This window comes from Cavia porcellus, unplaced genomic scaffold (assembly GCF_034190915.1).
Source record: "Cavia porcellus strain 051 isolate PalLab524CR breed Dunkin Hartley unplaced genomic scaffold, mCavPor4.1 scaffold_9, whole genome shotgun sequence".
NCBI classification, from domain to species: Eukaryota; Metazoa; Chordata; class Mammalia; order Rodentia; family Caviidae; genus Cavia; species Cavia porcellus.
In genome coordinates this window covers 29210638-29232953 of record NW_026947492.1, presented here as the reverse complement: position 1 = coordinate 29232953, position 22316 = coordinate 29210638, and positions in this window count along the sequence as shown.

Genomic DNA, 22316 nt, shown 5'->3' with positions numbered 1-22316 from the left:
ACCATATAATGAGTTAATAAGTTGTTAGTGTGGACAAAATGTGACACAGCTACACAACCTCTTGACAGCATTGCCCCTCGTGGCATGTTGCTGTACATGTCTCTGTGAAAAGCCCTCTTCTTAGCAGCCAATGGACTTACAATTTTTTTGTTAATTTTAAAGGTAGCAAAATACAACAGAACAAAGCCAGTTGAGACAATGCAGTGAAAGTGTTACAGAATGTCACAGCAGGTTACTGAAATAACAGTAATAAATTCCATAGTATATCTCATTACCTTCATAATAGTTGCCCTTTCAATCAACTATAGCAAAATCAAACCAAATATAACTTATCAAAACAGAATATTTAATAGAGCAATACAATTGATCAGAACAAAGCAAAACAGTGATAAACAGTATTTGTTTTCAAAGAGATGGTAGAAGGAAATCCCCCATATTTGCTATATTGCATGCAGTAAACCTCCAAGAGATGCTCAGACTTCTGGCTCCCATTTGCTAATGGTGGGGGAGCTGGGGAATGATGGGAAGTTTGATTCTTGGCCGTGCTCACAGGTAGGCTCAAGGCTGCCTACCAGGGAAGCAAGTAGGTTGCTTTCTTTCCCAGCACCTCGAGTTCCATCATGGTGGGATCTTGGGAGATACTGGCTGGTTCTCTCTCTGGCCCGTGGCTCTACAGTTTTTTTTTTTTTCCTGGACTTTCATTTCTTCTTTTTTCCCATCTAATCAAGATGTGAAAAGTTCTAGGTTCATTTGAAAAGGAAACACAAGATGAAGAAACATAATTGATATTTTTTCAGTGAAAAAATCTATGTGTTTGTATTTAAGCAAAAATTAGAGGTAAATTCTTCCATTTTTCCTCTTTTGACATAATGGATATAGTTTCTTATTCAGTAAATATAATAGTGTATATAATTTACTATTAAACAAATGTAATAGTTGAATATAATTATTATATAAATAGAATATATTATATAACAGAACATATAATATAATAATATCCTTTTCAGTAACAATATTAGCATCTCTAATAAGTGTCATGGATAAGTATTTCTTTAAGAAGAAGACTTTCTGAAAAAATTTTTATTACTGCTATCTCACTATAGTTTTTTCTAATATGGAATTCTTAGCACAGTCATATATAATACATAAGATACAGTTTATCATTTCAGTTTTAAAATGTGAAAACTATGGCTCAGATGATACAACAGAAATTACAAAACATCATACATTCAACAAGCAACAGAGTAAAGACAAAAATTGGAGCTGTTTGCCTTTCAAACTAAATTTTTTCTCCTACATAATTCTGTGATGGTAGAAAACTCAGAGCCTCATACACAGTCTTCATTTTTCACAGATGAGAGTTATTTCACACAAAAAAGTCCAAGAAACATGGGGTTGATAAAAAAAAAAGAGTATCATATCTATCTCAGCCTATCTAAATCTTTAGGAAGACATTCACAAAACTTAATTGTGTGACTCTCTTCTATAATAAAATCATCCTACAGTTACATGAGTTAGGAAAGCACTAGACTTAAAAAGCTTTTTTATTTTAACTGCAAGATATTTAAATGCATTATTCATCTGACAGTGGGAGTACATATCCTAAATTTCCAAGGCATTTTCTCAGACAGTGGAGTTCTGAAAAAGGAACTTCAGTGAAGTTTGCCATTCAATAAGAGAAGACTCAAAGACAGATCTGGCTTTTAGTGTCTGGCCATGTGAGAGCCAAGTCTCCACTATGAAAAATAATTTGAAAAAAAAGTGGCAGCTTATACTTGAGCTGATATGCACCCACCAGCTTTGACATTTGTCCTAGACAAAGATAAAAGCTTAAAAGTGGCTTTTAATTGGCAGAAAATCAGAAATAGTTCAAAAATAATTTGTTTGGCATTTAAATAAGATTTAAATACAAATCCAACTATCTGTCCCTTTGAACCATCAGAATATAATTGATTGCCTGGATATATTTCCTGATATTCTAGTGACCTTCTCAATGAAATCTAGCAAACTGAGGAAAATGCATAATGATCAAAATTTGTGGAGAGATTTTGATACAGGAAACATATTTGTAAGTGTTTGTGACTATCAGTTGAATAAGAAATAAAAGTTATGTTTTTATTCTTAGCAGCTTTTTAGTAAGTTAATTGATGGAAAAATATGGTAGAATAAAATTACTAGAAACAGATACAGAAATAAGAAATAGCAGGAGAACAGAACAAAAATATGTTTATTTCACAGAATGTTTTTAATTATTTTTATTATAGGTAGTTGTGAAACAGAAGTGGTAAAATAAGATCTACCATAGAAAGAAACCACAATGACAGTAAAGGAAATAATTTTCAGTATTAACTCTCGATGTAAATGATCTCATTTCCTTAGTCAAAAGGCACAGATGGACAAAATGAGTCAAGAAACAAGAGACCATGAAGTATACATAAGAAACCCATTTAACTCCTAAAAAATCAGACAATAACAATAAAAGTATAAAAAACAATATTCTATGCAATGGGTGTCTGAAAACAAAGCAGGAATAGCTATCTTATTCCCATACTAAGTAGATTATAATTCAAAATTGATCAGAATGGGCAAAAAACAGCTCTACATATTGGTGAAGGGAATGAGTCAATAGGAAAAGATAGTAATTATATATACATATGCACTAAACAGTGCACTCAAATTCGTAAAACAAATACTACTGGACATTAAAAATCATGTAAACATTAATGCAATCATATTTTGTCATCTCAATACACCACTGTCACAAATAGATCAACTAGAACAAAAAAATCAAGATACAAATATCAGAGTTGGAGGAAGAGGGGATTGCGGGGGAAAGAAGAATTAAATTATATCGCAAATGGTTACATATTCCCTATGATGAGTACTATCATTATGTATATCTAAAATGTACTTTTATAATTTATGTCTAGGTGTCCCTTAAAGCCTCATGCAGTCATGAGGGATGGGCTTTTCAGAGATGAATCTAGAGTTTGTGATTGATTCATGATCCAATGCCAGGATTAAGGATGTGAGTGATACACACACACACAATAGGATGAGTAGTCTGTATACAGTTAAAGGGATAGAAAGAGACTTGTCTTTCTCTCTCTCTCTCTCTCTCTCTCTCTCTCTCTCTCTCTCTCTCTCTGTTATTACGTTTTTATCTTCTGCCACTATACACTCTTGCCTGAGGTAAACAGCATGGAGCATGGCCACTCTCATCACCAACAACACCACTGGGACTCAGGAGAACCAGGCAAAGGCCCAGAGAATGGTCCCTTCCCTCAATGTTGCCATGATTGAAGCAAACTGCTCAGGAAGGCCAGAGAGAATGCCAGCAACACAGCAGGGTCCCAAAAGGGCACACAAGATGGACAAATGGACTTTAGTGTGAAAAGTTTGAAGCCACAATAACAATACTACATCAAAGGTTATAAGTTAGGTGACCCAGCATTATGCCTGGGGACAAAGACACACAAAATAGAAGCAAACATGTAGGGCATTCCCTGTTCTGTTTTGTTTTGTTTTGGTTTTGGTTTGTTTATTTTTTTCTCTCTTTTCCTTTTTCTTACTTTTCTAAATGGCTGGGGCCAAACCACGTTACAAAAAACTAATCCCATGCAATGCAGCAAGATGCAACATCAATGTAAAAATCAAGTGATCAACTCCACAGAAGGAATGTAAATACTGTGTACTACAAACATGTAGAAAATAGAAAAGGAAGGGGATCAAGAGACGGTTGAAGTGGGGATAGAAAGAAGGGAAATGTGATGAAAATGAGTTAAGTTTGGTTTAGTACATGTACTACCTCCCAACAAAGAATGTAAACAATATGAACTATACACAGGTACTAATAAACTAAAATAAAAGAGAATAATGTCAGTAGTGTTTCTGTATATCAATAATTAATTCACTGAAAAAGAAATCAGTAAAGTAATACCATTCACCATAGTATTAGAAAAAATAAGAATTAACCTAAAAAGGAATTAAAAAGTATAATATAAGCTATAATATTCTGTAAATCAAAGTTATTATCAGAAATGAAGATATTCCATTTTCTTGGATAGACCGAATCAATGAAATTCTATATGTTGATGCTTTACATACAGATTTCTTTAAATTTGAATGCTATCTAAATGTCCATACTTCAAAAATTTATGCACATACTTAACACAATCTCATTCACAGTACAACAGTAATCCTCACAGAACTAGCACCTCTGGACGGTAAGAGCAAAGCCGGAGGCATCATGAACTTGGATTTGAAGTTATATTATAAAGCTACAATGATAAGAGCAGCACAGTACTGGCACAAAAATAGACATGTGGATCAACAGAACAAATAGAAGATGCAGAAACAACCATAAGCACATGTAGCTCTTTGATCTTTGACAAGGAGGCCAAAATGACACAGGAGGAAATAAAATAAATGGAGCTAGAAAAACTGGCCATTTAAATTCAGACTGAATTTAGTCTTATGTATCTCATCAACTATTAAACTAAAAGCAAAATAGACCAATGATCTAAATTTTAAAATAGAAACAACCTTTTGGAACACAAAGTATGTGAAACTTTTTTGAATACATAAGCACAAGCGAAGACTTTCTAAGAAATCTATAGCAGATGATAGATATACTAAGAATAAAAAAAGAACAAATCAAATTAAAGGAAATCTGTAGAGCAAAGAAAACAACCAACAGAATGCAGGAACAACCTATATAATGGAATAAATCTTTGCCAACTCTCTATAATATAGATATAATAATCTATAATATATAAAACCCTAAAAAATTAAACCTTCTAATGTGAAGATTCAATCAAAAGAAAGGCAATTGAAATGAATAGACACTTTCAGAAGTACAAATGACCAATAAATACATGAGAGATGTTTACCATAACTGACCATTAAAGAAATACAAATTAAAACACCACTGAGGTTTCATTGCATTCCAGAAAGAATGGCAATCAATAAGAAAAAAAGCAACAAGAAATGCCGGCAAAGCTGCAGTGAAAAAGGAACACTTCACACTGTTGTTGGGAATATAAACTAGTATGAAGACTATGGAAATTCTCCCAAAATACAAAAACTACAAATTCCATTTGGCCCAGCTATTTCCCTTCTAAATATCTTTCCAAAAGAATTAAAGATATCATATTAGAGTATTACCTGCATAGTTGCATTTTTAGCAGCATAATTCATAATAACTAAAACTTGAAGTCACCTACATGTTCATTGACAAATAAATGGAAAAAGAAAATGTGGTATTTATACACAATTGGGTAGTACTAAAAGAATAAAAATTTGAAATCTTTATAGCAAAATGAATGTGCCTTGAGAATAAAATGCTAAGTAAAAAAAATCAGATGCACAGACTTAAATATTGCATAGTTCCTTTCATATGAGAAACCCAAAGTATAAATAAAAAATGAAGTACAGATAGATAATATGAAGTAGGTTATAAATCTTTTTCAAGGGATTTTTTTGGCGGGGAGGGGAGGAGGATGACAATCCTTTTTCAGGGATTGATGGATGGAGGGGAGGAGGATAATAAAAAAGAGTTTAAATGTGTTGTGTGTATGTACTAACTCTCTGTGAGTAATGTATCATTATGTACTGCAAACTTGTACTAATAAAAATAAGTCTTGAAGAACAAAACCAAAATCCATGCCTTTGGTGGAGCTTATGTTACTGTAGAATATAAGAAATAAAAACATTGTCTCACATTCACAAATAATTCATTCATCAACCACTAAGGAAATGAGTGAACTTCTCTTTCATGTTTGATGATGAGTCTATAGCATAGTGCAGACCGCAGACAAAAATAATTGCCAGATGGTGTTTTTTCTCATTCAAACTTCCTTCCATGATAATCTTACCCTACTCAGTAATTGGACTTTCCATTCAACCAAATGCAGGCTAAATGTCAATGATATTTTTATAAATCCTCTATAAAGCATATGCAAAATCCATTTTATGCCACAAAATATATGTATTTAAAAAATCCAACCCCTACTCAGTACATTATTTATGGTAAACATGATCCAAGATACCATCACTATTTGTAATAATTTTCGAACCAGCTTCCAATCACTTCCCCAACATCTTTTCTCATTGGGACACCCCATCTAAGTAATAGAACATATAATATTCCTATGTTCAAAATATTTTATTATTCTTCTCCTAGTACTGTAAAATTGGTTACGTATAAGGAGCAAAGAATTATTTCCCACAGTTCAGGAACTTGGGAAATTGGGTACCAAAGAATGGGATGGATGCCTGTTTCTAGTTGCATACAACCATTTTTTCTGTATCCCCATCATAACAGAAGGGACAAGGAATGCTCTAGAGTAAAGTATAAGAGAATTAATCTCATACTCCTAATTACCTCCTAAAGTTCCTAGCTCTAGATACTATCTTATGAGTATTAATTTTCAAAGTATGAATTTGGTGTAAGGGTTGAAGCATTCAGTTTGTTAAAGTGCTTCAGAGCATTTGTAAGAACTTCAATGTTTTATATGTTTGTATATGCTTATTTATGTATTGTATACTTCTCCCTTTTTAAATGTAACTGTTAAGTACAATGATAAAATCACATGTAATATAAAAATCACCACTTATTCAGTATTAACTTACTGTATCAGTCAGGACTCACTAGAGAAACAAATTGTGTGTGTGTGTGTGTGTGTGTGTGTGATATACAAGTGAAACTTATGATGGGCACCAGCAGAAGCATGTGTGGAAGAATACAAAAGGGCTCTCTGTGCAATGCAAAGATACATCCTCCAGTCAAATTCAGGAAACCTGGAGCTCACTACAGAGTCCTGTAGCCAAAGAGTCTACACTAGAAAGCTAAAGAAACTGAGCTAGAACACAGAGGGTCTGTGCTGGAAACAATGGAAAAGCCTGGAGCTCCTCCAAAGAAACTGAAGTGAAATTTCCTTCTTTATGCTTTTTATTCCTTTCAAGCTGCAAACCTGTTGGCTGGTACCATTCACAACCAGGGTAGGTAGTTTGACTTCCGTAAATTCACTCAGCTATGCTCAGACTGTACTAATCCAGTTAATTTCTTACTCAAGTTGACAAAACAGTGAAGGATCACACTTACAAAGCATGATAAATATTTACATGGCATAGCAATATTAGTTTGCTTGTAGTTGAGATAGAGGGATGATTAGGGAAGGTTTTACAGTGAAACTGATCAAGCTACTATTATCTAGATTCTAGTACTAGTCACTGTATACATGATAAGCAATGTCCTCCTATTTGAAATATGTCCACTCCACAAGACATGTTTGTTCATGTATTTAACAGAAGATTATCAAATGCCTCTCTATGAAGGTCATAAAAATACATAGAGTGCAGTCATGGATAAGACAAACAACAAGCCTAAGACAGTCAAGTGGAGTAAGATACTATGAGGCAGAAATTAGGACTGAGTCAGAGATTTTATTTACTCTTCAGCACTCTCTGCTTCCTCTTTATATATTTTGATTCTTCAATACACCTGTCCCTGCCATTCTAACAAAGCCAAATATTCTTTAGGTAAGAAATAGAGAAATAAGTAGTTATTCCTACACATCATGCTCTGCTCAGTCCATCTGAGCTGACTATAGTCAAGCCTAAGCCTATTGACACTGCTATTTAATTCTTATGTGCCATTAAAATAAAGGGGTGGAACTGGAATTATTTGCTTCATTAACTTCTGTGGTGTGATAACTACATTGATAATATCTAACAATGTTTATGGCTGCAAATGAACACCAGAAAGGCAAAGTGGAGAATGAAGCTAATGAAGGAAGCTGGCTAAGGTATAATGAGAAACTGTAGAACCTGCTGTGAGAGGAAGACCCTGAGCTAAAGACCACACAGCCAAAAGTAACATTATCTTGGGGCAAAAATAGACCAAGGAATTTCTTTTCCCCTTTCTCTAAATAAATCGAGGGTCCACCTGTTTTCTTTCTGTGTTCTCATCCACTCTTTCTGAAAGATGATGATTGTGTTATTGAAGTTTGAAGGAAGATCTGGATTGGGAACTCAATGTTCTCATGGTCTTCTTTTGAGCATTTCCTCTCTCTGCTTCTCTATGTGACAAGTGTTACAGAATCAGGTCCTAGCACAGCAAGGCCTGCTTTTTTCCAGCACTGCTTCTAGCTTTATATTTTTGAGATTTGATATTAAAACTCCCTTGTTTCTGCTCACCCATACGATGTCTTTCACCTTAAATTTGTCATCTGTACAGGAGGTATTTTGATCTTCAAATGTCTTAACACTTAAATGTCTTTAAAAAGACAAAAATGAAGAAAACGATGTTATAATTTATTGGTTGCATATAAGTTATGTGATCAATATTATTCTATTATCCAATTTATAAAGGAAAATAGAGCTTTTACTTTTATACAAAAACTGAGTTTTTAAATGTTGGCAAAGAATTTACTTCATGTCTTAAAAAATATAAAAAGGAAATCTTTGCCATATGGACAACTATTTTGAACAAAACAAGACATTATGGTTGCCACTGTCGATATCCTCTTGTCTTTAGAAATTTTGTGTAGCTTGCATTGTTCTGTTCAGATTTGCTTTGTTCTGTTTTGTTTTATTCTCTTTAAGATAAAAATAAATAAATAAATAATAAGAAAGAAAGTAAAAATATAAAAAGGAACACAGAACAAAGGGGAACATTTCTTCATTGTGCATGACTCTGAAAAATGATTTTATTAATTAATTGAAAAATATATCTATCATATAAACATGTATTCTCAAATATTTAGATACTCTAGAATGAACAAATGGAGTTATCTGACATGTTATCATATCATATGTTTATATCTTTATGGAATTAACACTCAAAATCCACTCACAAAACAGAATTCAGATATTTTTTAACACCAAGTGTATTTAATACAAAAGAAGAAAGTTCTGAAATATCCTCATATCTTTCCTTAAATAAGAAATAAAAGACAGAATAAACCAAAAATATGAAGAAAATAATAAAGATCAGCAAACACAACCCCTTATCAAAATACTGTCAATTTGATAAAAATTAACAATTTGATTCTTACATTTCTGTACAAATATAAAAGACTCAAAATAGTCCTAAAGAACTTTGTAAAGGGAAAAATTTAGTTTCAACCCTCCTCATTCCCATGACTTATCACAAAGTAACACCAATCATGAAAAAATGGGTTTGATATCAAGAAAGAAAATCCACCAAGGTACCAGTATGAAGTCCCGAAATAGATACCCTCATAACAGACAACTGATTTCATGCAAAGAAGCAAAAAGCAACTAAGTGAAGAAAGGATTGTACCTTCAATAAATACACTGGGACAATTGGATGCCCACATGCAAAGAATTCTAACCTTATAGTACATCAAAAATTTTGTAAGATCCAAGTTTTTATCATGAATGAGTGTTAGAATTTATCAAAAGCTTTTTATGCATCTATTGAGATGGACATGTGATTCTTATTTTTGACTCTATTGACATTGTGCATTACATTTATTGATTTGTGCATATCAAACCATCCCTATATCACAGGGATGAATCCACTTGATCAAGGTGTACAATCTTTGTGATGATTTGTTGCAGGCTGTTTGCCAGTAAATTATTGAGGATTTTTGTATCAATGGTCATTAGGAAGATTGGCTTATATTCTCGTTCTTGGTTAGTTCTTTTTCTGGTTTTGGAATCAGAGTAATACTTGCTTCCAGGAGTGAATTTGAGAGTATTGCCTCTCCTTCAATTTCATTAAAGACTTTGTGAAGCAGTGGTGTTAGGTCTTCACTAAATTTCCTGTATAATTCGGCAGCGAATACATCAGGGCCTGGGCCTGTCTTCGTTGATAGGATTTTATTTTTATTTATTTTATTTATTTGTATTTTAAAGAGATTAAGACAAGAGAGGACATAACAAAGCAGATCACATTAGAACAAAGCAAGTAACACAGCATTTCACAAGACAATTCATAATTAACAGTAAATACCATAATGTCTCTTTTTTGAAATAGTTGAGCAAAACTTCATATACAATAATATAAAACATAACAAAACAGTATAAAATCATGCAAGAGAATTGAAGCGTTTCAGGACTTTCAGAACCAAAGAGCAGAGAACAAACAATGGCTATTATATTATCTCATTTTCCATAGAAAATTTGTTTATACTATCACATATAATAATATCCAATAAGATATGGCAAGATACACCCAAACACAACAGAAAAACAAAAGCATAGTATCAGAGTAACATGATACTAAATCATCTCTGGCTATTCTAATGTCATCTTTTCTGTAAAATAACTGTTTATACTCTCACAGATAATAAAATCAAACAAACTAGGATAAAACCATTCCAACTAATGAAAGCAGACATTATAAGGCTTCAGACCAATATAATGGAGAATCATTATTACTATAAACTCTTATGTACTCTTACCATTTCTTACACTAGGGAGCCTATATGGTATATATATATGAGAGTTTGATTTATTTCACTTATGAGTATGGTCTCAAGTTGAGGCCATTTATTTATAAATATCTCAATGTGATCATTATATATATAGCTGAGTAGTACTCCATTGTATAAAATACCATAGCTTTTTTATCCATTCCTCAGTTGATGGACACTTAGATTGTTTCCAAGATCTGGCTATTACAAATTGTGCTGCTATAAACATGGATGCACATATATCACTGTGGTATGATGTTTTCAGTTCTTCTGGGAATATGCCTAGAAGTGGAATAGCTGGAACAAATGAGACTTCCAATCCCAGCTTTTTGAGAAATCTCCAGACTGACCTCCACAATGGCTCCAACTGTCTACACTCCTACCAACAGTGCAGGAGAGTGCCCTTTTCCCAACAGCCTTCCAGCATTAGTTGTTGGTAGTTTTCTTGATCCTAGCCATTCTTTCAGGAGTGAGATGGAATCTCAGTGTTGTTTTAAATTGCATTTCTCTAATGAGTAATGATGATGAACATTTTTTCGTGTATTTATTTGCCTATGTATTTCTTCATCTGAGAACTTTTTATTCATCTCAGATGCCCATTTTTGGACTGGGACTTTGAATTTTGGGCATCTGACTTTTTAAAATTCTTTTTATGTTTAGATAGAAGTCCTTTTTCTGAGGGTAAGTTTACTAAGATTTTTTCCAGTCTGTGGGTTTACTTTTCACTATGCTGGAGATTTCTTTTGACATGTAGAAACTTTTTAATAAGATGTGGTCCCAGCTATTGATTCTGGCAAGTATTTCCTGTGTGATTTGATTCTAGTTCATGAATTATCTACCTACCCTTATGTCTTCAAGAGTTTTACCTATGTTATCTTCCAACAGATTTAGTGTTTCTGTTTTAATATTCAGATATGTGATCCACTTAGAATTTAGTTTACTATATGGTAATACACATGGGTCAAGTTTTAGTTTTTGGCATGTGGAGAGCCAGTTTTTCCAACACCATTTATGAAAGAGACTGTCATTCTTCCAGTGAATATGTTTGGGCTCTTTATCAAAGATAATGTGGTTGAATGTGTTTGTAGTTGTGGTTGTATCTTCTAATCTATTCCATTGATCTTCAGCTGTGTTTTTATTCCAGTACCATGTTGATTTTATACTTGCTTTTAGTATAACCTCAAGTCAGGGATTGTGATGCCTCCTGCCTTGTCTTTGCTACTTAGAATTGCCTTTGCTATTCTAGGTCTCTTCTGGTTCCAGATGAATTTTAGGATTGATTTCTCTAGATCTATGGGGTATGTTGATGGTATTTTCATTGTGATTGCATTGAATATGTATAACAGTTTTGGGAGAATGAACTTTTTACAATAATTATTCTTCCTATCCCTGCCCATGGGATGTCTTTCCATTTTCTGAGATCTTCTTCAATTTCTTTTTTCAGGGTATTGTAATTTTGCCTGTATAGATCTTTTACTTCTTTTGTGAGGTTAATTCCTAAGTATTTCATTTTTTTGGATGTTAGCATAAAGGGTGTGTCGTTTTTATTTGTCTCTCAGTGATTTTGTTGTTGGTGTATAGAAATCCTATTAATTTTTGACTATTGATTTTGTATCCAGCTACATTGTTGAATTTATTCATTATAGCTAGGAGTCTTTCAATGGAGTTTTGGGGGTCTTCTATGTAGAGTATCCACAAATAATGATAATTTAACTTCCTCTTTTCCTATCTGCACCAGTTTTATTTCTGTCTCTTGTCTAGTATTTCCAGTACTATATTAAATAGGAGCAGTGGTAACGGACATCCTTGTCATGTGCCTTATTTTAAGGTAAAGGCCTTCAGTTTATCAACACTTAATATGATTTTGACTGTTGGCTTGTCGTAGATGGCCTTAATCATATTGAGGTAAAGACCATCTATTCCAATTTTCTGTAAGTTTCTTAGCATGAATGAGTGTTGGACCTCATCCAAACTTTTTCTGCATCTATAAGAGATGATCATGTGATTCTTACTTTTGGGTTTATTGATATGGTGGATTGCATTTATTGATTTACATATGTTGAACCATTCCTGCATGCCTGCAATGAATTCCACTTGGTTGTGGTGTATAATCTTCTTGATGATTTGCTGCATCCTGTTTGCCAATATTTTATTGAGGATATTTGCATGTGTGTTCATTAGGGAGATTGGCCTATAGTTCACTTTTTTAGTTGTGTCTTTCTCAGGTTTTGGTACTAGAATAATACTTGCTTGCAGGAATGACGTAGGAAGAATTGCTTCCCTTTCAATTTCATTATATAGTTTGAAGAGTGTCAGCGCTAAATCTTCTTTGAATTTCTTGTAGAATTCTGCAATGGATTCATCTGGGCTTGGGCTCTTTGTAGGTTGGGTCTTAAATACATTTTCAATTTCATTAATAGAAATTGAGTTATTCAGCAGTCTTACATCTTCTTGACCCAGCTTTGGTACCACATATTTTTAGGAATCTGTCCATTTCTTCTCTGTTATGGAATCTATGAGTGTAGAGGTTTTTGTAATAGGTGTTGATGATCTTCTGTATTTCCAGAGTCTGTAGCGATTTTGCCTTTTTCATTTCTTATTGCATGAATTTGAGCTGTAAGTTTCCTTTTTAAAAGTAAGATTGGCTAGGGGCTTATCATTTTTTTTTTTATTCTTTCAAACAACCAACTCTTTGATTACTTGATTCTTTGGGTTGTATTTTTAGTCTCTATTGTATTAATTTCTACTCTGATTTTTTAAATTTTGTACCTTCTTTAGGCTTTGGGCTTGACTTGCTCTTCTTTTTCTAGATTTTCTAGAGATGTAGCAACAGGTTGTTTATTTGTATTTGTTCTCTTTTCCTGATGTGGGAACTCAGCGCAATACATCTTCCTCTGAGAACTGCTTTCACTGCATCCCAGATTCTGGTAAGTTGTATTTGTACTTTTGTTTGCTTGTAGATTTTGTTTAATTTCTTTTTTACTTTCCTCTGTGACCCACTGATTGCTCAAGCGTGAATTATTCAATTTCCCTGTGTTTGTGGGATTTTTGCAGTTTCTTTTATCATGAATTTCTGGTTTTATGGCACTATGATCTGATAACATGTATGGGATAATTTCAATTCTTTTGCATTTATTTAAATATGTTCTGTGGGCTAGTACATGGTCTATTTTAGAGAATGTTCCATGCACTGCTGAGAAGAATGTATATTCTGGTGTTGTTGGATGGAACACTCTGTATATGTCTTCCAAGTCCATTTGTTTACAGGTATGATTCAGTTTTGTTATTTCTTTGCTGATTTTCTGTCTGGTTTATCTGTCCCTTGGTGTTAATGGTATGTTAAGGTCTCCTGTTATAGTTGTGTTATTGCTAATTTGATTTTTCATTTCTATTAATACTTGCTTTGTTTAAGTGGGTGCTCTGGAATATATATATATATATATATATATATATATATATATGATATTATATGTCTTCCTCTTGAAGCTTTCCCCTAACCAGTATGTAACGACCTTCTTTATCTCTTAGGATCATTCTTGGTTTGAAGTTCACATTGTCTGCAAACAGGATAGCTACCTCCGCTTTTTTTTTTTTTTTTTTTTTTTTTTTTTTTTGTTCATGTTGCGTGAAGTATTGTTTTCCATCCTTTGACTTTCAGTCTGTGAGTTTCCTTTTGGGTTAGACGGGCTTCTTGTAGAAAGCATATGTTTGGATTTTGTTTCTTGATTCATTCTGCCAATCTTTTTCACTTAATTGGTGAATCAAGACCATTTACATTAATGGTTATAACTGTTATATATTTGCTTATTTTTGACATGTCATCTTTCTGTTGTTGCATCTTTATCTTTCCATTCTGTTTAGTTGTCTACCTTTCTTAGTGGTGTTTTCCTATGTGTATCTAGACTGTCTTTCAGTATTCTTTGCAGGTTTGGCTTGATGTTCATGAAGTTCTTCAGCTGTTCTTTGCCAGGGAAATATTTTATTTTTCCATCTATTTTGAAGTGCAGTTTTTCAGGGTACATCAGTCCAGGTTGAAAATCATTTTCCTTTAGGATCTGAAATACTTCACTCCATGCTCATCTTGACTTTATTGTTTGTGCTAAGAAGTCTGCTGTGATTCTGATAGTCTTTCCTTTATAGGTGATTTGTCTTTTGTGTCTGACAGCTTTTAGTATTCTATTCTTATGATGGATTTCTGGGAGGGTGATTATTATATGTCTGGGTATAGTTTTATTTTATGTCTATTTGGAGTTGTATATGCTTCACTAATCCTAATGTCAGTTTCCATTCTCATGTTTGGGAACTTTTCAGCTATGTCTTCTGTGAATAGCCTTTTGATATCATTTTTGTTGTTCCCTTCTTTTTCATGTATCCCTATTAATATTATGTTGTTTTTCTTTGTATCATGTTGCAGCTGTTGAATTGTTATTTCCTGATTCCTTGTTATTTTTTAAAAGATCTTTCTTTCCTGTTCACTAGCTGCAATCTTGTCTTCAATGTCTGAAATTCTCTCTTCACTTTTGTTGTTTCTTTTGACAACTTTTGATGGAATTTTTGATTTCCTGTATATCTCTTTGAATCTGCTTCATGTTCTGTTTGTTTCTTATATTGTTCATCCAGGGATTCTATGTTTTTGTTTTGTTCCTCTAATTTTTAAACTGTGTCTTCTTTAGATATGTTCAGCATTTCTTTCATTATTTTTATCATTTCTTACTTTACCTGGGAGATTATTTCTAGTTTGAATTCCTTTAAAGCTTCCGGGAGTTGCTTCTTTATTTCAGTTGCTATTTTTATAGGTATTTCAGGTGTATATCATATGTTTTCTTCTATGTACATGCCTCCTAGGCTTTTTTGGGATGGGCTGGAGGTTTGAGATTGCATTTTGGTCTTTCATTTTGTCCTTTTCCTATGTTTCTGTGTTTCAAGTGTTTTTCTAAGTCGTTTTCTGGATGTGTTGGAAACCATCTCCTATGCCCTAGTCTCCTGGGACTGAATGAAGGTTGCTGAGCATAGTCCAGTCAGGCCCTCAGGCCCTCCCTTGCCATCTTCACTGTTTTCCAAGTAGCTGGGCAGGCACCTAACCACTGTGGATGATGGGCTAAAGCTCTCCCGGGGCAAAGACCTATACCCTGGAATCACCTCACCTTCTCTCAACTCCCGTAATTGAAGAAGGTCACTGGGCATAATCTACTCAGGTTGCAAAACCTCCCAAGGCTAGTCTAGTGTGGCTGGGACCTGGGCGGGTCCTTGAGCTCTGGGAGTGATTATCTTAATACAGTCTCCTGGGCTTGTGATGGCACGCGGACTCACCCCAGCTGCCAGCTGAGTTTTCCTGTTCGAGAGAAGCAGTTGATAGGTTTTTAATTACATCTTTAATTTCATTTATTGATATTGGATTATTTAGGATTTTTATATCTTCTTCATTCAGCATTGCTAATTCATATGTATCTAGGAATCTGTTTATTTCTTCTGTATTTTCTATCTTATTAGAATGCAAATTTTCAAAGTACGTATAGATGATTTTCTGGATTCTTACATGGTCTGTTGTGATTTCATTCTTTTCATTCTTAATTGCATGGGTTTGAGTTTCAATCTTCCCTTTCTTTGATAAGATTGGCTAAGGATTCGTCAATTCTATTTTGTTTCATTGATTCTTAGTATTGTTTTTTTTTTTTTTTTTTAGTCTCATTTGTTAATTTCTGCTATAATCCTTATAGTTTCCTCCCTTGTAAATGCTTTAGGTTTAGCCTGCACTTTTTTTTTCCTAGAAGTTTGAGGCTCCACATTGTTGTTTATAAGTGTTAGTTCTGTTTTCCTCATATGGGTGCTTACAGATACAAATTTTCCGCATAAGCCTGTTTTCATTGTGTCCCATAAATTCTAGCATGCTGTACCGTCATTATCATTCAACTGTAAAAACTGTCTAATTTCTTCTTGTATTTCATCTATGGCCAATTCATTGTTCGGTAGGGTGCTATTTAATTTCCATATATTGATGAAGTTCTTGTTGTTTCCTTTGACATGGATTCCTATTTCATTGCACTGTGGTGTGCTTGGGATAATCTGATAGTATGCATGGGATAATTTGAATTCCTTTATATTTACTTAAGTATGTTCTATGAGCCAGTGTATGGTTTATTTTAGAGAATATTCCATGTGCAGCTGAGAAGAATATGTATTCTGATGCTGTGATGTGAAACACTCCATAAACATCTACTAAATTCATTTGCTCAAAAGTTTGATTTAGTTCCAATATTTCATTACAGATTTTTTGTCTAGTTGATCTTGTCTTTTTGTGACAATGATTGAGTTATCCCAATACAATTGTATTAAAGCATATTTGCTTTTTCTTGTCCACTAATAATTGTTTTATGTAGTCGGGTGCACAAAATGTGTTACATATGTATTTATGATTGTTATTTCTTTCTCTTGGATTATTAACTTTAGCAGGATGTATGATCTTCCTTATGTCTCTTAATGAGTCTTGCCTTAAAATCCACTTTATCTGAAAATAGACCAGCAACCCTCACTTTTTTCTGGATTCCTGTTGCATGGGGTACTGTTTTACATCCTTTGACTTTCAGTCTATGAATTTCTTTTTAAGTTAAGTGTGTTTCTTTTGTGCAACATATTGTTGGATCTTGGTTCTTGATCTATTTTGCTAGTGTGTGTGTCTGTGTGCATGCATGAGCACACATGTGTGGACTGGTGAATTGAGACCATTAACATTGATGATTTAAAACTGATATGTAGGGGCTGGGGATTTAGCTCAGCGGCATAAGAGCCTGCCTTGTAAGCAGGCAGTCGTGAGTTTGATCCCCGGTACCAATAAAAAGGAAAAAGACAAAAAATAAAACAAAAAACTGATATGTAGTGACTTATCGTTGTCATGCTACTTTCCTATTATTGGCTTCTCCTTTTTTTCTTTTTGCCTTTCCTCTACGTGTTACTCTACCACTTTCATAAAAGTCCCAGAATTCAGATATTTCAAAAAATCTTCAGAACTATATCCAACATATCTGTTGACCAGTTTTGACTAAAAACCACCAGCTGGCAATCAAGCTCTCAGCTCTACACTTTATAGTTAGTGTATTCAGGTTTCTATCCGAGTTGTGTTCTAATACTTCCAGGTTTCATTTGCACTTGGAATTCTACTATTTTTAAGTCTAGCTTAACTTTAAAAAAATAAAATTGGATTTCTACCTTATTTATCCTAGAAATGTCAAACTTCTAACTATTCTTTTTTTTTTTTTTTTTTTTTTTTTTTTTTTTTGTCTTTTTCATTTTTATCGGTACCAGGGATCGAACTCACAACCGCCTGCTTGCAAGTTGCAAGGCAGGCGCTTATGCCGCTGAGCTAAATCCCCAGCCCCACTTCTAACTATTCTTGACCAGTATTTTCTCTTGCAGACTAGATCTTATGGTCTTCATCTCTATATTCTAGGAATTGTAACTCTGCTGTCCACCAGACAATAGCCCAGCCATCCAATGTTTCTTCTCCTCAGTGATCTCTATAGGTTTGCATCACTCTCCTGATCTGATTCTTTGACTCTGGCCATTATCATTAATATATATGAGCATTGCCATTTTTTCTCTAACCCACATTGCTTTTCACTTCCATAAAACTCCTCTTTCTCAACCTGCCCTCCATAAGGGTCACAAAAGAGATACTATCTTGTTCAAGCTTCTCATCATTGCTGAGACAAAATACCCAAATGTGCAACTTAAAGGAGAAATTTACTTTGGCTTACACTGTAGAAACTTCAGCCCATTTTCAGAAGACTTATCCACAAATCAGCATATCAGAGGGCCCAGCGAGATGCAATCTGTTCATTTTTTGCAAGGCAAAGAAAAGAGGGAGGACCAAGGGAGACAGATATTGCCTGCTAAGTCATAGGACCCCAGTGACCTGCCTCTAACTGGGCCCTAGCCTTCAACATAAAGCTAGCTGTGTCTCTATAATCCAATCACATCCCACAAACTCCACCTCTGAGCTCACAAGTGTTTAAGGGGACAACTAGAACTAAACCACACTGGCTACTAAATAATGAAACAAAATCTAGCTTATGTTTTGTTTTCATTTGTATATGATCATGTGTATCAATTTTTCCTCCCTTTCCAAATCAAATAGGAATCATTGATGAGACACACTCTCAGTGTCCAATTCTTCATTCTTTTTTTTTTCCTGATTTTTCTTTGACTCACTAGCTGCACAACTAAGCTCTACTGCACACTCAGTCAGTCTAAGAGCTGGATACTGGTAGAGGCAATCTGAATTAATTTAATTGTATTATTTTTAAGAGCCTCAATTAGTCCATGTGAGAATGTTTTTGTTTATCCAGAGACCACTCATTCAGTCTCAGTCAACCTATTTGCTTTTTTTCAATCATCTATTTCACTTGGGCAAAGAAAATCAGTTTTAGCTTAGTATCTACAAGTTTTTCCTCTCATCTGTGCTTTTGGCAACTTCAGATAATCCAGAATTAGCTCTATAAGGCAAACACTATCTCTCCAGTTCTGAAGAAAGAAACAGAATCTCTCTCCCTTTCACTATTGGTCTGTTTTTTCCTATTCTGGACTATTCATCTTTCTTAAATTCTAGATTTTCTGACAGTTAGATACACTGACTTTTACTTTGTAGTGAAACTAATAGCTTCTGAATTCACCTCAGATCAATTCATTTTCCAGAGTGTAAAAGTTCTGAATCCATTGTATAATCTACAGGTCAGAACCCAGGGACTGAGGTTTCACTTTTGACTCTACCATCATCAACCAAACCACACCAGATGGTTGACTTCCCTTTCCTTCTGTGAAACAAAGTGATCTGTAATAGAGATCCTAAATTAAGATGACTGTGGATAATTGCAGAGAAAAGGAAAGGAAGAGCTGCTAGATGAAGACACTATTTTCTGTAAATTGGCTGAATATACAAGGAGTTAACGCTGAGAAGGCATTGCCTATTTAACACCATCTCCTATCTCAGTCATTTTCCAAGTTCCTTGGTTGAACACTAATTCTGACTGATAGTTTAAGAGCTGACTGAAACCTGAAGCCCTATCATTCATTGAATCTTAAGTTTCTTCATTAAAACTTTTTCCTAATTTCTTTTAAATAGTTAATATTTTAAAATACTACTACATATATTATGATGGAAAATGATATAGCTGTAGATTCTGCTGACCAACCTTTTGCTCAAGGATGAGATTACTACACTAGCACTGAGCTATTTTCTTATTATGAAGCAATAACTTACACAGATGCAGACATTTAAATGCATTTAAGCAATAATAAGACAAAACTTACATAGCCCAAAAATCAAATTTTAAAATACTGTTTGTTTACAGAAAATCAGAATTCAGAAAGGCTGTGAAAATACGCAGAGTTGACATGATTTGAAAGAAGAAAAATATCAGCATTTCTTTTTCCTAATCACCATCAGTTTTAGATAATGATTTGGGATAGTTTGGGCTTGCAAGAATGACCTACAAGGGACAAACTGAGCACTCATTGTTGATGTCATCCCAAATATACAGCAAACACAAAATTTTTTGAATCAGGCCATTATAACACAATGTACTGTGACTGCATGTCGGTGTCACGACAAGGTCTGGCGGTGGTCAGGCTTTTCTTTATTCTCTCCTTATACAGTCTGCCCCGAAGCCTCTACCGGTCCGCTCTCCTCGGCTCCTTCCGTGCTTCAGTCTGCCCCGAAGCCTCTACCGGTCTGCTCCCCACGGCTCCTTTCGTGCTTCTTCCTCGAGCGGGAGAGGCACTCGCTTATATGCAGACCCATCATCCAATCAAGCAAAAGCGGGTGATGCAAGCTGATTGGCTAGCATCAGTTGTTGCTAGGTAGACTATTCCGCTGAGTGGGCTGTTTATGTAGCCAGGACAATCAGAAAGCAGGAGGCAGGCACCATCTCGGCTCACTCGATGGGAGGGGTAATTTAGCTCAGGCTTCGCTCTTTCCTACAGGCCGCATGACCGCCGCGCATGGTGATCTAGCGCTGCTGCAGCTCCCAACATCTCCCCCTACTTTATTTTGAATGAATGTGTGCATCGCAGCCCACCCTGGATTGAGTGCAGAGGCTTATGCCCTGTGTTGAGGCCCACCGTAGGCCCTTGGCTTAGACCCTGGTCGGCCATCCCCGGGTCCGCCAAGGCCCTGAGACCCTCGTCCTTTTTCCAGGGCCAGGAGTGAACCGGACGGAACCTGGATGCACATAGGCATGCACTCATGCCACTCCATGTGATCCCCTTGGAGAGACATCTAGATCTGGGCAGATTCTAGTAATCCAGCGGCTTTCGTGCAGTATGGGGTAGGGCCTGGCTTAGGTCGAGTCGTGCTGGGGAGGCACGCTCTTACCCGTCATTGACTCACCCACCCTTCTACATGTTGTTATTTAGGGAGGAGAATGTGGGAAGCCTGTCACTTTTAAACGCGGTCGTAGGCCATGCGAGCGAGCCATGCGTATACAAGGGTAGCACATAGGGGAGCAAGCCGTTCCAGGCCCCCCAAAAGGGATTGTCCTGCAGTTCTTTTAGGGCTCATCTTGTTGTTGGGTCTGCGGTTGGCCTCTGGTGGAACAGGCCTGATCCTCAGTTGAGGGACTTGTCGCACGCGTCAACCTCTCTGGGACCCACAGTGGTTCTCGTCCCGGTCCCTGCGGAAAGACACAAACCGCGCCTCGGCTTCCTCTTTTGTATCTCTGCCCTCCTTGACGGACCCTTCTCGGGAGCTTCCTGACTGTGAGAGCTCCCCCCGTAACTACCCTTCTATTATTTTGACTCACCTCGTGAGGCCTAGGAGACCGGCCACTTACGCGTGAGCTCGAGAGGAGTCTAAAAACCCTGTAGGTGCGCGCCACCCAGGGCCCAGGTTTATCCTCTACTCACCTGTCCTGCAGCACTGTGTTGGAGAATGCAGTCCACCGCCGCGTCTCGGGGTTGATCAATCCCCGTACGGGCCACCAGATGTCGATGTCGCTCCCGGCCAGCAGGAAAGACACACGACAAGGTCTGGCGGTGGTCAGGCTTTTCTTTATTCTCTCCTTATACAGTCTGCCCCGAAGCCTCTACCGGTCCGCTCTCTGCGGCTCCTTCCGTGCTTCAGTCTGCCCCGAAGCCTCTACCGGTCTGCTCTCTGCGGCTCCTTCTGTGCTTCAGTCTGCCCCGAAGCCTCTACCGGTCCGCTCCCCGCGGCATTTTTGGTGCTTCTTCCTCGAGCGGGAGAGGCACTCGCTTATATGCAGACCCATCATCCAATCAAGCAAAAGCGGGTGATGCAAGCTGATTGGCTAGCATCAGTTGTTGCTAGGTAGACTATTCCACTGAGCGGGCTGTTTATGTAGCCAGGACAATCAGAAAGCAGGAGGCAGGCACCATCCTGGCTCACTCGATGGGAGGGGTAATTTAGCTCAGGCTTCGCTCTTTCCTACAGGCCGCATGACCGCCGTGCATGATGATCTAGCGCTGCTGCGGCTACCAACAACTGCATCCATCTTGGAATGGTGGTATGCTTGAGGAACAGTGGCGAGGAAGGAAACTATGAATAAAGTTCTATATATTTAATACCCTAAATGGAAGAATCCTATGATCAACCTAGGACTGTACAGCAATAAAGTTATCACAGATACCACATAGTAGGCCTATGCTGGGCAGTCTTCAATGGGAGACTTAGCGACAGCAAGTGCAACCACTGTGGTGAAATTACATGCTCCGGTTGTCTCCTCACCTTCCATTTCAGAGACAGTCCATCAGCTGTTATTTGAACTACAGAAGCACAATGTTCTTGGGAAATTCATACGTGGAACTCATCCAGAGAGGGGAGGGGATTGATTTTGACAATACTATGGGAATTTTGACTCCTTA